The 16,447-nt window shown below is 44.8% G+C and overlaps 1 protein-coding gene across 1 annotated transcript in view; it reads right to left on the bottom strand.

Annotated features, from left to right (window-relative positions):
* Positions 1 to 16,447, bottom strand: part of LOC104675305 (leukocyte-associated immunoglobulin-like receptor 1) — a 75,594-nt gene that overhangs the window by 45,099 nt on the left and 14,048 nt on the right. The window lies entirely within an intron of this gene.

The raw sequence follows: 16,447 nt of genomic DNA, 5'->3' as shown, positions 1-16,447 counted from the left end.
CATGGTGAAACCCCATCTCTATACAAAAAATAACAAAAATTAGCCTCATTTTTGAGTCCCCTTAAACATTACCAGCCTATAAATGTCTGCTCTTTGGATTATTCTTTGAATTCAGTATTAATATTTTTCCCATTCCCTTGTTAATAGTAAGCTAAATAAAAACTTGTGTCCATTTTATCCTTCTAGAAGAGTAATTTTTCTTTTTACCTTTTTGAAAAAAAAAAAAAAAAACTTTACCAAAATATGGTTTAAGATCAAGAATGCTGGTCATAAGCTGTGAAAATCTGTGTCTTGTCTTAATCATTCCATCAGCATAAAAAATGTACCAAACATGTGAAGTGTTGGTTCCAGGCAAACCTGCTTAAGACTCAATGTTTAAGGTTGTTATTAGGTGGGGACCATATAGGCATAAGGGTCAGTCACAGGGAAACCAGGGAAAAGCTGGAGTTCACCAGCTTTTTTTTTTTTTTTTAACTAGCTCATCAACAGTGAGCTACACTGTTTGCAGAAACAGCCTAGTCAAGACACAGCAGAATTCAGTGCTGCAGTCACACAACCCCAGCTTATCTCTTAGGAACATAGGGAACGTTCCAGGAGCCATGTTTAGGAACTAGATGCCAGCTCAGGACCACCTTTACAAGCAAACCCTCCCAACGTCACACCCTTGCAGCTGTGAGATTAACTCCTTCTTGCACAACCTGCACCGGAAAAAAATAACAGTCCTCTTGAATGCAGCAGCACGCTGTTCACCCAGAACATGCCTCCAGCTCCTCCAGATTCTTCCGGCCCTATCTCAGTTTTTTGCTGTAGATTCTCCAAGGTTCTGCAAACTGTAAGTAGTAAATCCATACCCATCTTGAGTTTTCATGAGGGAAGCCATCTGGGGCCTTCTCTGGCTGTACTGAGCCTGAATGAGCATCCCCCAGAGACCACCAGGATCAAGGCAGCACGGTCATTGGGATGAGATTCTCCATGGCAGAGTCTAGAGGGGGATGGTCAGTAGACAGAATGGAACATTTGCTGAGGGCTTAGACAGGCCACACTCACCTTGGAAGCCCTGGATGGGTGTTTACACATCTACACTCCGGAAAGGGGAGTTCCAGTTACTCCTCACTGTGGGTCTATACTTGGTGGAGGATGGTTGAGAGGATCAGGGACTCTGTATGAGTCTGTTCTCACTCTGCTATGAAGAACTATCCGAGACTGGGTAATTTATAAGAAAAGAGGTTTAACTGACTCATGGTTCTACATGTCTGGGGAGACCTCATGAAACTGACAATCGTGGTGGAAGGCACCTCTTCACAGGGCGGCAGGAGAGAGAATGAGAGTGGAGCGAAGGGGGAAGCCCCTTATAAAACTATCAGATCTCGGGAGAACTCACTCACTATCACGAGAACAGTACAGGGAAAACTGCCCCATGATTCAGTAATCTCCATCTGGTCCCACCCTTGACAGGTGGGGATTATTACAATTCAAGGTGGGATTTGGGTGGGGACACAGAGCCAAACCATATCAGACTCCTATGAATAAGAATGAGGCGGGGCATGAGTAGCCAGGCCACCATTGTATCCCCCCACCAGGGCATGTAACCCACCATTGTATCCCCCCACCAGGGCATGTAACCCACCATTGTATCCCCCCCACCAGGGCATGTAACCCACCATTGTATCCCCCCACCAGGGCGTGTAACCCGCCACTGTATCCCCCCAACCAGGGCGTGTAACCCGCCACTGCATCCCCCCACCAGGGCGTGTAACCCGCCACTGTATCCCCCCCACCAGGGCGTGTAACCCGCCACTGTATCCCCCCCACCAGGGCGTGTAACCCGCCACTGTATCCCCCCCACCAGGGCGTGTAACCCGTCACTGTATCCCCCCACCAGGGCGTGTAACCCGCCACTGTATCCCCCCCACCAGGGCGTGTAACCCGCCACTGTATCCCCCCCACCAGGGCGTGTAACCCGCCACTGTATCCCCCCCACCAGGGCGTGTAACCCGCCACTGTATCCCCCCCACCAGGGCGTGTAACCCGCCACTGTATCCCCCCAACCAGGGCGTGTAACCCGCCATTGTATCCTCCCAACCAGGGCGTGTAACCCACCATTGTATCCCTGCCCCCCCCCAGGGTGTGTAACTCACCATCAGTCCCCCACCAGCGTGTGTAACCCACCATTGTATCCCCCCCACCAGCGTGTGTAACCCACCATTGTATCCCCCCCACCAGCATGTGTAACCCACCATTGTATCCCCCCCACCAGGGTGTGTAACCCACCATCAGTCCCCCACCAGCGTGTGTAACCCACCATTGTATCCCCCCCACCAGGGTGTGTAACCCACCATCAGTCCCCCACCAGCGTGTGTAACCCACTATGCCCTGGCTCCTTCACACTCTCCTCCCTTCTCATGGGGGAATTGTATGAGATCCTTGCTGACCTCAACTCCCAGCTCAGGCTTAGAACCCTATGGTCCCCTCCTCAAATGTGTTCAGGTTCCTGGGCCTTGTTGAAGTCACAGACCACTTCTCAGCTGCAGAGATATTGCGGGTTTGGTTTTTACAACTCAGGGACAGAGGACAACAATCTCCAGCCTCTGGGATGCTTAACTCTGCTCTTCTCTGGTCTCAGATTAGTCTCAAAATTAGCTAAACCCAAGCCTCACCCTTTGACCTCTAGGAATGCATCGGCTGTCAATATGGAATCCATAGATCTGCACATAGGACTCCTGGTGTCCCAGGGCCAGGTATGTGAATCAGCCAAAGGCTGTGACTGCCTTTCCTTTTCTTTCTTTTTTTTTTTTTTTGTTGACACAAAGTCTCGCTCTGTCGCCCAGGCTGGAGTGCAGTGGCGTGCTCTTGGCTCACTGCAACCTCTGCCTCACAGGTTCAAGCAATTCTCCTGCCTCAGCCTGCTGAGTAGCTGGGATTACAGGCACGTGCCACCACGTCCGGCTAATTTTTTGTATTTTTAGTAGAGACAGGGCTTCACTGTGTTAGCCAGGATGGTCTCGATCTCCTGACCTCGTGATCTGCCCATCGCAGCCTCCCGAACTGCTAGGATTACAGGCATGAGCCACTGCACCCGGCTTCCTTTTCTTTTTTTGTAGCTCACTCAGCTCTCCGCATTCTCTGGTTCAACTTAATAGTACTACTAATCATCCAAGTAATAATCTCACTATCTATTCTTCTGTCCATGTATCTGTTTTGTTTTACAATTAATGAGAGACTAGTCATAGATTCCAAGTAACTTTCTCAGGAATAAGAAACATTATAGTGAACAAAACCTTGCAATGTTCATTCAGTTTATGGTGAATTTCTCCATTCAGAAATGGAGAAAGTCAGATGAATTAAGCAAAAATACAAAAGAGGGTAACTATTATTTAAAAACAACACACAGAAGGATAAATGGACAAAATTTAAGCTACCTAGAGGTCTTGGAATGTGTGTTGTCCTTATTAAAAAAAAATACCAGTGCCAGCCTGGCCAACATGGTGAAACCCCGTCTCTACTAAAAATACAAAAATTAGCTGGGCATGGTGGCCTGCACCTACAATCCCAGCTACTCAGGAGGCTGAGGCAGGAGAATCTCTTGAATCAAGGAGGGAGAGATTGCAGTGAGCCAAGATCTTGCCACTGCACTCCATTCTGGGTGACAGAGGGAGACTCTGTTAAAAAAAAAAAAAAAAAAAAAAAAAAAAAAAAGCAGTGAGTATTAGGGACAAAGATCACTTAACCCAGTTTGTCATAAAAAGAAAAATGTTTGTGAGGATGTGACAGATTAGGTAAAAACTGAACAAAGAGGAAGAGGAGGATCCAGAAAGGTAACATTACCCAATATAGGAGCAGATGATTGGGGTATTTTGATACCAAAAAATGCAGAAATGTTTCCAGTGTGTCTAAAATGTATTTGAGAATGAGGAAATGAAAAAAGTGGTATAGAGCTGTATTTCCAGGTGTGCAAACAGACATATGGACATCGACGTGTGCAATACATTGTTCACTGAAAATCAATACATAAATAAAGTGAGAAATAAAAACACTTATCTGCAATACAGCCATGAGTCTCAGAGCACAGCATGTGGAGAAATGTACATACATGGGGTATCTCTGAGAGGAAACAGAATGAAGAGGTACTTGACTGCCTCTGGAGATGGAAGAAGATGGGAACAAGGATCACCTCTGTGCACGTTGGTAAATATATTTGTGTGTGTGTGTTTTAGATGAAGTCTGACTCTTGTTTCCCAGGCTGGCGTGCAGTGGCACGATCTCAGCTCACTGCAAACTCCGCCTCCGCCTCCCAGGTTCAAGTGCTTCTCCTGCCTCAGCCTCCTGGGTAGCTGGGATTACAGGCGCATGCCACCATGTCTGGCTAATTTTTTTCTTTTTGAGATGGAGTCTCGCTCTGTCACCCAGGCTGGAGTCCAGTGGCATGATCTCGGCTCACCGTAACCTTTACCTCCCGGGTTCCCGCCATTCTCCTGCCTCAGCCTCCCGAGCAGCTGGGACTACAGGCGCCTGCCACCATGCCCGGCTAATTTCTTTGCATTTTTAGTAGAGACAGGGTTTCACCGTGTTAGCCAGGATGGTCTCAATCTCCTGACCTCATGATCTGCCTGCCTCGGCCTCCCAAAGTGCTGGGATTACAGGCGTGAGTGAGCCCGCGCCTGGCTCGTATTTTTTTTTTTTTTTTTTTTCAGGAGAGATGGGGTTTCACCATGTTGGCCAGGCTGGTCTTGAACTCGTGACCTCAGGTGAGGCACCCACCTCGGCCTCCCAGAGTGCTGGGATTACAGGCATGAGCCACCGCACCCGGCCCCAACTTTTTTTTTAAATCAAGTGAGTGAGAAGAGGATTCATCTTTTCGGCAAGCCTCAGAAGTCCAGGTGATGATTCTGGTTAGAAAGAGCTATCCGTGGTCGGGCGCGGTGCCTCACGCCTGTAATCCCAGCACTTCGGGAGGCCGAGGCAGGTGGACCACGAGGTCAGAAGTTCAAGACCAGCCTGGCCAAGATGGTGAAACCCTGTCTCTACTAAAAATATGAAAAGTAGCTGGACATGGTGGTGGGTACCTGTCATCCCAGCTACTCGGGAGGCTGAGGCAGGAGAATTGCTTGAACTCGGGAGGCGGAGCTTGCGGTGAGCCGAGATCGCACCACTGCACTCCAGCCTGGATGACAGAGTGAGACTCCGTCTCAAAAAAAAAAAAAACTGTCTGGAGTTAAATTCAGACGAGCAGGCTGGGCCCAGTGGCTCACGCCTGTAATCCCAGCACTTTGGGAGGCCGAGGCGGGCGGATCACGAGGTCAGGAGATCGAGACCATCCTGGCTAACACGGTGAAGCCCCATCTTTACTAAAAATACAAAAAATTAGCCGGGCGCCGTGGCGGGCGCGTGTAGTCTCAGCTACTCGGAACTCGGGAGGCTGAGGCAGGAGAATGGGTGAACCCGCGAGGCGGAGCTTGCAGTGAGCCGGGATCGCACCACTGCACTGTCCAGCCTGGGTGACCAGCGAGACTCCGTCTCAAAAAAAAAAAAAATCCAGATCAGTAGTGATTTTCCCTAAAACGAGAATCCTGAGATAGGAGCTTCCACACTCACCACGACTGGAGTCAACGTTACACACAGACCCCAAGGTGTCCAAGTACTTTCTATGAGTGTTGCTGCTAAAAACATACAATACAACAATCATCATAATAATACAAACTCCAGGCCCCTCGGATTCTAAAAATGGGACTTGTGTATCTCTTTTTCCTCCAAATTTAGCCTGGCCTTTCTTTCTCGAGTCGGCTACAGCAAGTTCCTTGAGTTCCCGGTGTGGTTGAAATCATAAATATTCCTTCTCTTTCATTTCCCTTTTTCACATCCCCAAACCCACGTGGTGGTTCATCTGGGGAGCCGGATTTCTTTGGGGAGGAAAGTGAGATTTTGAGGAAAGTAACGGTGGGTGTCATACCCAGGGGAGATTAACTTTCAGTTCCTGCAGTTGCCCCTACCAGGGCGACAATCTGGTGCTCATAGAAACCTGCTCAGAGAATCTTTTGCTTTTGTTCCTTCCTCAACACAACGGCCACGGTTACCAGTGGAGACAAAATATGTCCGCAGTGGACTGGAGTGCAAGAAAAGGTACATCTGGCATGTCCTTGCCTAGGAAGTCGCCGGCACAGAAGTTCAGAAATGAGTGAGCTTTTGAAAACAAGAACGGGCCCGGCGCAATGGCTCATGCCTGGAATCCCAGCACTTTGCGAGGCCGAGGCAGGCCCATCATCTGAGGTCAGGAGTTTGAGACCAGCCTGGCCAACATAGGAAACCCCCATCTCTACTAAAAATAAAAAAAAAAGGCCGGGCGCGGTGGCTCAAACCTGTAATCCCAGCACTTTGCGAGGCCGAGGCAGGCCCATCATCTGAGGTCAGGAGTTTGAGACCAGCCTGGCCAACATAGGAAACCCCCATCTCTACTAAAAATAAAAAAAAATTAGCCGGGCTTATGGTACAGAGCTGTAATCCCAGCTACTCTGGAGGCTGAGACAGAGGTGGAGGCTGCAGTGAGCCGAGACTGTGCCTCTGCACTCCAGCTTGGATGACAGAGCACGACTCTGTCTCAACACACACAGACACACACACACACACACACACAAAATGACATTCTGCCTTTGATAAATAGGAGAATCACATCCCAGATTTATTTAGAGTTTGCTAAAGGTATTCATCTCAAGAGCAGCTGAGCAAACTCAACTTTGAACTACCACTCTCCATGAGTTCCCCAACCTCCCTGTCCCTTAGAATAAAAGATTCCTCTTATTCTAGTCTTCAAACTGGGGTCTGATTCCATCGGTTTTGGGGATGTCTCTTTGCAATTCCAAAAAAAAAAAAAATATCGGCACCGCGGGGAAGAGCAAGGAATACGGTCTGTTCTCTCTCCCCACTTCAGGTGGGCCTCTTAACCTTCACGTATATCCTTCCACAATGACCGCCCAAGAGGCACCAATGACCCCAATACTGCTTGAAAAATAAAACTGCTTCCTCCCTACCCCTTCAGGAAGCAACCCCTTCTGTAAAGATTTCATGGCTGGGCATGGTGGCTCACACCTGTAATCCCAGCACTTTGGGAGGCCAAAGCAGATGGATCACCTGAGGTCAGGAGTTCAAGACCAGCCTGGCCAACATGGTAAAACACCTTCTCTACTAAAAATACAAAAATTAGCTGGGGGTGGCAGTGGTCACCTGTAATCCCAGCTATCCAGGAGACCAAGATAGGAGAATCGCTTGAACCTGGGAGGCAGAGGTTGCTGTGAGCCGAGATTGCACCATTGCCCTCCAGGCTGGGCAACAAGATTGAAATTCCGTCTCAAAAAAAAAAAAAAAAAAAAAAAACCCCAATGAAGGAGCCTCTTCAATAAATTATATTGCACAAACTGGATATTCTCATCAAAAGAATGAAGTTGGACCATTATCTAACACTGTTCAAAAAAATTAAATTGGCCGGGCGTGGTGGCTCAAGCCTGTAATCCCAGCACTTTGGGAGGCCGAGGCGGGCGGATCACGAGGTCAGGAGATTGAGACCATCCTGGCTAACACGGTGAAACCCCGTCTCTACTAAAAAATACAAAAAACTAGCTGGGCGAGGTGGCGGGCGCCTATAGTCCCAGCTATTCGGGAGGCTGAGGCAGGAGAATGGCGTGAACTTGGGAGGCGGAGCTTGCAGTGAGCCGAGATCCGGCCACTGCACTCCAGCCTGGGTGACAGAGCGAGACTCCGTCTCAAAAAAAAAAAAAAAAAAAAAAAAAAAAAAAAAAAAAAAATTAAATCAAAATGGATTAAAAATTTAAACAAAAGACCTGAAACCAGAAAACTCCTAGAAGAAAACACAGGGAAAACTTCCTTGACATAGGTCTCAATGACAGTATTTTTGATATGACACCAAAATCCCAGGCAAAAAAAATGAAGTAAAAATAAATACGTGCGACTACATCAACCCTAAAGGCTTCTTCAAAGCAAATAATCAAGATAACGAAAAGGGAAAGTATAAAATGGGGGAAAATATTTGCCAACCATATATCTGATTAAATATCCATAATATGTAAAGAACTGATACAACTCAATAGCAAAGTGACAAATTACCGATTTTAAAACGGGAAAAGAATGTGAATAGACATTTTCCCAAAGAAGACATATAAATGGCTAACAAGTATATGAAAAGGTATTCAGCATCACTAATTATTAGAAAAACGCATATTGAGGTCAGGCACAGTGGCTCAAGTCTGTAATCCCAGCACTTTGGGAGGCTGAGGCAGGTGGAACATGTGAGCTCAGGAGTTTGAGACCAGCCTGGCCCACGTGGTGAAACCCCATCTCTACTAAAAATACAAAAATTAGCTGGGCGTGGTGGCGGGCGCCTGTAATCCCAGCTACTCGGGAGGCTGAGGCAGAAGAATCCCTTGAACCCGGGAGGCGGAGGTTGCAGTGAGCTGAGATTGCGCCGCTGCACTCCAGCCTGGGCGGCCGAGTGAGACTCCATCTCACAACAATAAAGAAAAATGCACATTGAAATCACAGGGAGATGCCACCTCACTCCGGTTAGGATGGCTATTATAAAAACAGCCAAATATGGCAAGTGCTGGGAAGGACGTTATCCAACAACCCTTGGCCATTGTTAGTGAAAATGCAGGTTGGTGCAGTTATGATAGATAACAACATAACAGAATGGAAGTTTCTTAAAAACTTAAAAATCAAACTGTATGACACAGCATTTTCAACTCTGGATACTCATCCAAAAGAACCGAAATCAACATCTTAAAGCGATATCTGCACTCCTATATGTATTGCACCATTATTCACAATAGCCAACATGCAGAAACAACATAAATGTTCATCGATGGATAAAAAGATAAAGGGAATGTGGCATATACATATCATGGAATACTGTCCAGCCTTTTAAAGGAAAGAAATCCTATAGTTTGAAAGAAGATAGTTGAATCCAGGTGACATTACACTAAGTAAAATGAGCCAGACACAGACAGACAAATGCCTTATGATGTCATGTAAGTGTGAATCTAAAACAGTCAAACTCTAAAAGCCAAGTGTAGAATGATGGCCACCAGGGGCTGACAATGGGGAAATGAGAAAATGTAGGTCAAAGAGTAGAAAGCTTCAATTCTCCAAGATGAATAAATTCTGGAGAGCTAACGGATAGCATGGTGACTACAGGTAACAACACGAAATTTGCTGAGAGCAGATTCTAAGTATTCCAACCCCCCCACACACACAATTATGTGAGATGACGGGTGTGTTAATTATTTTAATTGTGATTGTTTCACTATCTATACATTTATCTATAGAAAACCATCAAGCTGTACACCTTAAATAAACATATTTTAAAATAGGTATTTTAAATATATACATATTTAAATACACTGCACTTCAACCTGGGTGACAGAGTGACACCCCATCTCAAAACAGGTTAGCAAATTATGTCTGTTACTCAGGTAAGACATGCGGACACCCACTCCTGAACTCAGTAATGGGCAAGCCTGCTGTATATCAAAGGGGTACTACCTCTTTTTTTGGGGGGGGTGGGTTTTGAAGGAGTCTTGCACTGTCGCCCAGGCTGGAGCGCAGTGGTGCAATTTCGGCTCACTGCAACCTCCGCCTCCCGAATTCAAACGATTCTCTTGCCTCAGCCTCCCGAGTAGCTGGGACTACAGGCATGCGCCACCACGCCCGGCTAATTTTTGTATTTTTAGTAGAGATGAGGTTTCACCATGTTGACCAGGCTGGTCTCGAACTCCCGACTTCAGGTGATTCACCCGCCTCAGCCTCCTAAAGTGCTGCAATTACAGGCGTGAGCCACCGCGCCCGGCTTAAGGGGATACTACTTCTTGTATTACGTTTTATTATTTTCCAGTGTTAAAGAGCACCTTGTTTATTATTACACTCGATATAATTAGCAGAACACAGAAATTATTAAGAAGTAAAACCACAATGCTAAAATCCACACGTTTAAAATTCAGTATATAGCTAGTAAATATGATTAAAGAGGAAAGAAAAAGCAGAAAGTGGAATGCAGACTAGGCAATGAAAGCAATCACCTCCTTAACATTTTGGTATGAACTGGTTGCATAATTGCTACATAAATTGGTAAACTGAATGAAATGAATACGTACTAATTATTTGTGAGTTTTGAAAATACACAAACACTAGGTAAGCAATAATTTACAGATCTTTGTAGACACAGTGTTGTATTTAAAATTTTGGAGAAAAAATAGCTTAAGAAAATGTGTGTTATTGTACTAATCAAGCATTCAAACAAACATGGAAGAAATTTCACAAGAAAATAGGGGTCCTAAAATTAGACTGAAGAAATGCACAGAAACCATTATCCTGCATGGGGAAGCTTAATATTTTAAAGAGTTTAACCAACAAAATATGTGTGCATAAACAAGGTATTTTATAACCAAACACCAACATTCCCAAATGCCCTGTGCTGGTAACAAAGAAGACAGCAAAATAATATTGTTCATAATAGGGTAAATAGCTTTACCAAGTATTTTTAAAATTATAGATACAATTGGGTTATACTGAGCCAAGAATATAGCACAGTCTACCAAATAATGTGAAGTATTTGGTACATAGATAAATAAACAGTTGTACAGATAAAAATTGATTTTATCTATGAATTTAAAAACTAAAGAGCTTGAGACATATAGGTATAAAATACACTAGGAACTTAGTGTATGAGTAGAAGTTAGTTCAAAAACGAGTCGTAAGCCAGGTGCAGTGGCTCACGCCTGTAATCCCAGCTCTTTGGGAGGCCAAGGCAGGCAGATCACCTGAGGTCAGGAGTTCAAGACCAGCCTGGCCAATATGGTCAAAATAGTTCAAAAATAAATTTGAAAGTGCAGGTGATTTTTATGTAAAATACATTCATTAGCCAAATGTTTAATTCAGGGTCACACCTTCAATTTGTATAATAATTGTTCTGATTCCAGCCTTGCTTTTTTAATTCTACACAGAAATAAATGAATTATGGTTTCTCAATTTGCCAATAATTAAAGTAGAATGAAAAGAGAATCCTTCTATATTTATATCATGCAAAGTAAAATATATGGCTTTCTTAGTCATGTTTAATTGAACAGAAAATTTTATAAGTATCCAAAATGTAAATGGTTTTTAAAGAATTCAAATTAGGATTCATCAAAAATAGGACCATCTTTATTCTTGAAAAACATTGTATTTGTTTACTCTAATAATGAACAAGTTATTAAGTTATGATGTGATTTAACTGAGAATTTGGGAAATTAGAATCTTGGTAAAGTACAGATTAGTTAAAAGAAAAAGATGCTTTAGAAAATCAAAGACATTTCTGAAAGAATGTATAATAACCAATAAGTTTGACCCCAGTGTTACAGAGGATGGGGAGAAGGTGGAAGAATGAGAAAATAATACACATTTCATGTAGTCTATGTGCACACATCTTTTTCTTTTGTTGGGAAGAAAATGTTTTATCACAACAAAGATAATAAATTTAGCAACTTTGTTCCAGAGATCAATCAATAAATCCAAATAGGAGAAAGAGGAGTGGTCTATAAAAGCAATCTCACAAATGAATATATACAGTGTACTAAATAAATGGAGCTGGATGGTAAATAAAGGCAACAAGAAAATATCTGTGAATATGCCCTTAAAGAACTGTAATAATTTGTGAAAAAGTAAAGACCTTCTCCTTTCTTTATCAAAGTGATTTTTATGGAGGTAGAACGTAGGACCAAATAAGGCACATTTTACTTCTTGGAACAGCAACAGGAAAATTCCCATCCCGCAGCTCTTACAAGTTAGATCTTAGCAATCGGAACAGAACAGGTTTTCACGGCTGAAGGACTGAGCAGAACAACAGTTTTAGGAAGCTTTAGCTCTAAATCCCAGTGGATCTGGAGCAGGTGCAGAGCTTTGGGGACTCTCAAAGCACTTTTAAATCTGGTTAAGTGTCAGAATTGCATTTAGACATCAACACATTTACATTCCTTGATGATTCCTCCTCCCTAAGCCTTAAACATATAGTCACCTTTATCAAAAAGACATTTTATTTGTTTAAGTGGAAGATATAGTTTACTTTCTTCACACAGACGCCAGAAATTTTCTATGAACATAGAATTGTTGGTGCAATCAAGTGCATCCTGCTTCCCAGATCCTATAACAAAGGAGATGAAGGTGTATAATTTTATACTCATCACAGAAAGTTTTCAGAGACTAACTGGCATCACCAACCAAAATACAACATGCTATCACCACAACTATTTTCAAATGTCCTCAGTAGTAGTTTCCACTGGACGGCAGGTGTGTAAGCAGGAGCCAAGAGTGAAACATGCTCTTCCGAGCAAGAGAGCAAAGGCTGTAAGGTTTGGTGTATTCACCCAGAGAGAGTGTTTTAAATGGGGCTATGACAGAGAAGGTAGACAAGAGGTGTCAGGCAGCCCTGGACACCCTCAGAAAATATCCCCACTTCATGGATTTATTTTCTATGTTCAGTTTTGACACTAAAAGGTAAAAAAAAAAAAAAAATATATATATATATATATATATATATATATATATATATCTCCACCCTATAGTTTGTATGACAAACATTCTCACTTGTTCAAGCTGTATTCAATGTCAAGCCCATTTTATTTCCCCTGCTACAAAATCCCACCGCTGTGGTCCTTGTACCTACAGTGATGGTTCTGAATAAAGCCCTCCCTATTTTGCTTTAATAAAGGTCACTGGGTAATCTTTCTCTCGACACCTTGCCCAGCTGGCCCACGGCTCCAAGAAAGGGAAGGTCAGACCCCTGGCCTGTGCCCTGGATACTCACAGGGACGTCTGGGAGTATATGCTGCTGCCCCATCTGGCCCAGGTGAGGCCTCTCCTCCCTTCCACGTTGGGCCCTACTGCAGCCTCCTAGTGCTCACACCCCAGGAGAATTGGGGTGGGGTCACAAGCACAGGGTAGGCCCTCCCTCTCTGCCTGGCCACACTGCACTGCCAGGTGAGTTCAATACTGCACTGCCCAGGTGGTGCTTGAGGGCTGTGCAGCAGGAGGGACATCTCCACACAGCAATGTCCCCAGACCTCATCACCCTGAGTTCTGGCCCCTGCATTGGGCAGGTTGGAGGGTGAAGGAGAAAAGACAGTCCCCTGCATCTGATTTTCTGTCTTCTCTCTGGGCCCATCCTCCTCCCACTAATACTTCAAGAAATAACAGTGTGATATTTTTGCTTAATTTCCCCTAAACTATATCTGTCCTGCTTTCCACTGTGACCTCACTGCCTGAACTTCCCGGACTTCCTTACACTGGAGCAGACAGTGGCATCTGCTCAGCTCAGCTCTCCTGTACTCTGTGAGGGGTAGAAAAATTCACACATCCTCTCCTATGTCCAGACTGTCCACCTTCTGCTAAGAGTTCATTTACCCACCTGTCAACCTCAGAGTCAAACAAACAAGACGTTATGGGAGAAAACACCTGGCTGATGGTTGAAAAACAACCAGAAAAGAAAGACAGAGATACAGAAAAAGAGACAGACATGGCTGGGCACAGTGGCTCACACCTGTAATCCCAGGACTTTGGGAGGACGAGGTGGGTGGATCACCTGAGGTTGGGAGTTTGAGACCAGCCTGACCAACATGCAGAAATCCCGTCTCTAACAAAAATACAAAAAATTAGCTGGGTGTGGTGGTGCATGCCTGTAATCCCAGCTACTCGGGAGGCTGAGGCAGGAGAATTGCTTGAACCTGGGAGGCAGAAGTTGTAGTGAGCCGAGATCACATCATTACACTCCAGCCTGGGCAACAAGAGCGAAACTCTGTCTCAAAAAAAAAAGAGAGAGACAGAGAGAGAGAGAGAGACAGAAACACATTGTGAGACAGAAAGACAGAAGGAGAGAGAGACAAGGACAGAGACAGAGCAGGGAGAATGTGTCCCACGTGAAGAACAGGGAAAATCAGTCATGATGTTAACCCAAGAAAGCAAAGACAGAGAGTACAGCAATAAAGAGCAGATCACAGGAGGAAATTAAACCTGAGCACAAATAGAAAATTAAAGCTTAGTACAAATTAAAATTGGGTAGGCCAGCCAGGCACCCACCCTCTTTGAACCAGGACAGAAACCTCCCAGCAGACTGAGCTGCAGCCCGTCCCGGGATTCATATCATGGAATCAGGAGCCTCACCCGGATCTGAAGCCCCTGCCTCTGAGACTTGGCCGAACTTGGACAGGTTACTGCATGTCTCGGTTCATAGTTTTTTTTTTTTTCTTAAATGAGGAAAATAATAGAGTGCGCTGTGAAGGGTTTGTAGGAAAATTTAATATATCCATGTTTGCCTACAACTAAATTAGCAACTGCCCCATAGAAAGAGCTGGCTGAGTTTTTGCTGAATTCTTAAAAATCTTTCTCTCTCTATATATATATATAGATATAAAATAATATTTTAAAAATATTCTCTTTGTAGTGGGCATGCAGGCTTCTTTTCTAGGATTTTTCATTTGTTTGGTTTGCTTTTCCGGGATTTTTTTCGTATTCTTTTTTTCACTGACAAATAATGGCATATATGTACGGGGTACAATGTTGCATTACTCTGTTTTCACACTGCTACAAAGAACCTCCCCGGACTGGGTAATTTATAAAGGAAAGAGGTTTAATTGACTCACAGTTCAGCATGGCTGGGGAGGTCTCAGGAAACTTACAATCATGGCAGAAGGCAAAGGAGAAACAAGCACCTTCCTCACAAGCGGGCAGGAAGGAGAACGAATACAGGAGGAATTACCCAACACTTATAAAACCATCAGCTGTCATGAAAACTCGCTCACTATCAAAAGAACAGCATGGGAAAACTGCCCTGATGATTCAATTACCTCCACCTGGTCTCTCCCTTGACACGCGGGGATTGTAGGGCTTACAATTCAAGATGAGAGGTGGGCGGGAACACAGAGCCAAACTGTCTTAAGTGTTTTGATGATTGGTTTACACGTGCAGTTCTTCTCAGGTGGGGTCTGAAGGGGTGACCTGCCCCTCCACACCTGTGGGCGTTTCTCGGTAGGTGGAACCAGAGACTTGAGAAAACAAATGAGACACAAAGTATAGAGAAAGAAAAAGTGGGCCCAGGGGACCCGCGCTCAGCATACAGAGGACCCATGCCGGCACCGGTCTCTGAGTTCCCTTAGTATTTATTGAGAATTATCTTTGCCATCTTAGAAAAAAAGGAAGTGGCAGGATAATAGGATCATCATAGGGAGGAGGTCAGCAGTAAGACATATGAATAAAGATCTCTGTGACTTAAGTTTAAGGAAAAGTGCTGTACCTTGATATGCACAGGTAAACATCTCCATAAACCTTTTTAGTGCATTAAGAGCAGCATTGCGCTAGCAAGTCCCACCTTTCGCCCTAAGGCAGTTTTCTCCTTTCTCAGTAAACAGAACAGACAATCGGGTTTTACACGGAGATGTTCCATTGCCCAGGGATGGGCAGAAGACAGATGCTTTTCTCTATCTCAACCACCAACAACCGCCAAGAGGCCTTCTTCCCTCTTACACTAGTCCTCCTCAGTACAGACCCTTCATGGGTGTCAGGCTGGGGGACGATCAGGTCTTTCCCTTCCCACGAGGCCATATTTCAGACTATCACATGGGGAGAAACCTTGGACAATAGCTAGCTTTCCTAGGCAGAGGTCCCTGTGACCTTTGGCAGTGTACGTGTCCCTGGGTACTTGAGATTAAGAGAATGGTGATGACTTTTAACCAGCAAGCTGCCTTCAGGCACTTGTTTAACAAAGACACATCCTGCACAGCCCAAAATCCATTAAACCTTAAGTCACCACAGCACGTGTCTCTTGCAAGGACAAGGTTGGGGGTAGGGTCACAGATTAACAACATCTCAAATACAGAACAAAATGGAGTCTCTTATGTCTACTTCTTTCTATATAGACACAGTAACAGTCTGATCTCTCTTTTCCCCACAGTGTCTCACGCAGAGCTGTGCCCATTGGAGTCTCCACTTCAGGCTTGTGACTGTTTTGGAGTTTTTGTTTTGTTTTGTTTTGTTTTGTGACAGAGTCTCACTCTGTCGCCCAGGCTGGAGTGCAGTGGCATGATCTCGGCTCACTGCAAGCTCTCCCTCCCGGGCTCACGCTCTTCTCCTGCCTCAGCCTCCTGAGTAACTGGGACTACAGGCGCCCGCCACCACTCCCGGCTAATGTTTTGTATTTTTAGTAGAGATGGGGGTTTCACCATGTTAGCCAGGATGGTCTCGATCTCCTGACCTCGTGATCTGCCCGCCTCAGCCTCCCAGACTGCTGGGATTACAGGCGTGAGCCACCGCGCCCGGCCTACTTTTGTTTTTTATTTATTTATTTATTTATTTATTTTTTTTTTTGAGACGGAGTCTTGCTCTGCCACCCAGGCTGGAGTGCAGTGGCCGGATCTCAGCT

The sequence above is a fragment of the Rhinopithecus roxellana genome, chromosome 12 (genome assembly GCF_007565055.1).
Source record: "Rhinopithecus roxellana isolate Shanxi Qingling chromosome 12, ASM756505v1, whole genome shotgun sequence".
Classification (NCBI taxonomy): Eukaryota; Metazoa; Chordata; class Mammalia; order Primates; family Cercopithecidae; genus Rhinopithecus; species Rhinopithecus roxellana.
This window is presented reverse-complemented; position numbering and strand designations above follow the sequence as displayed.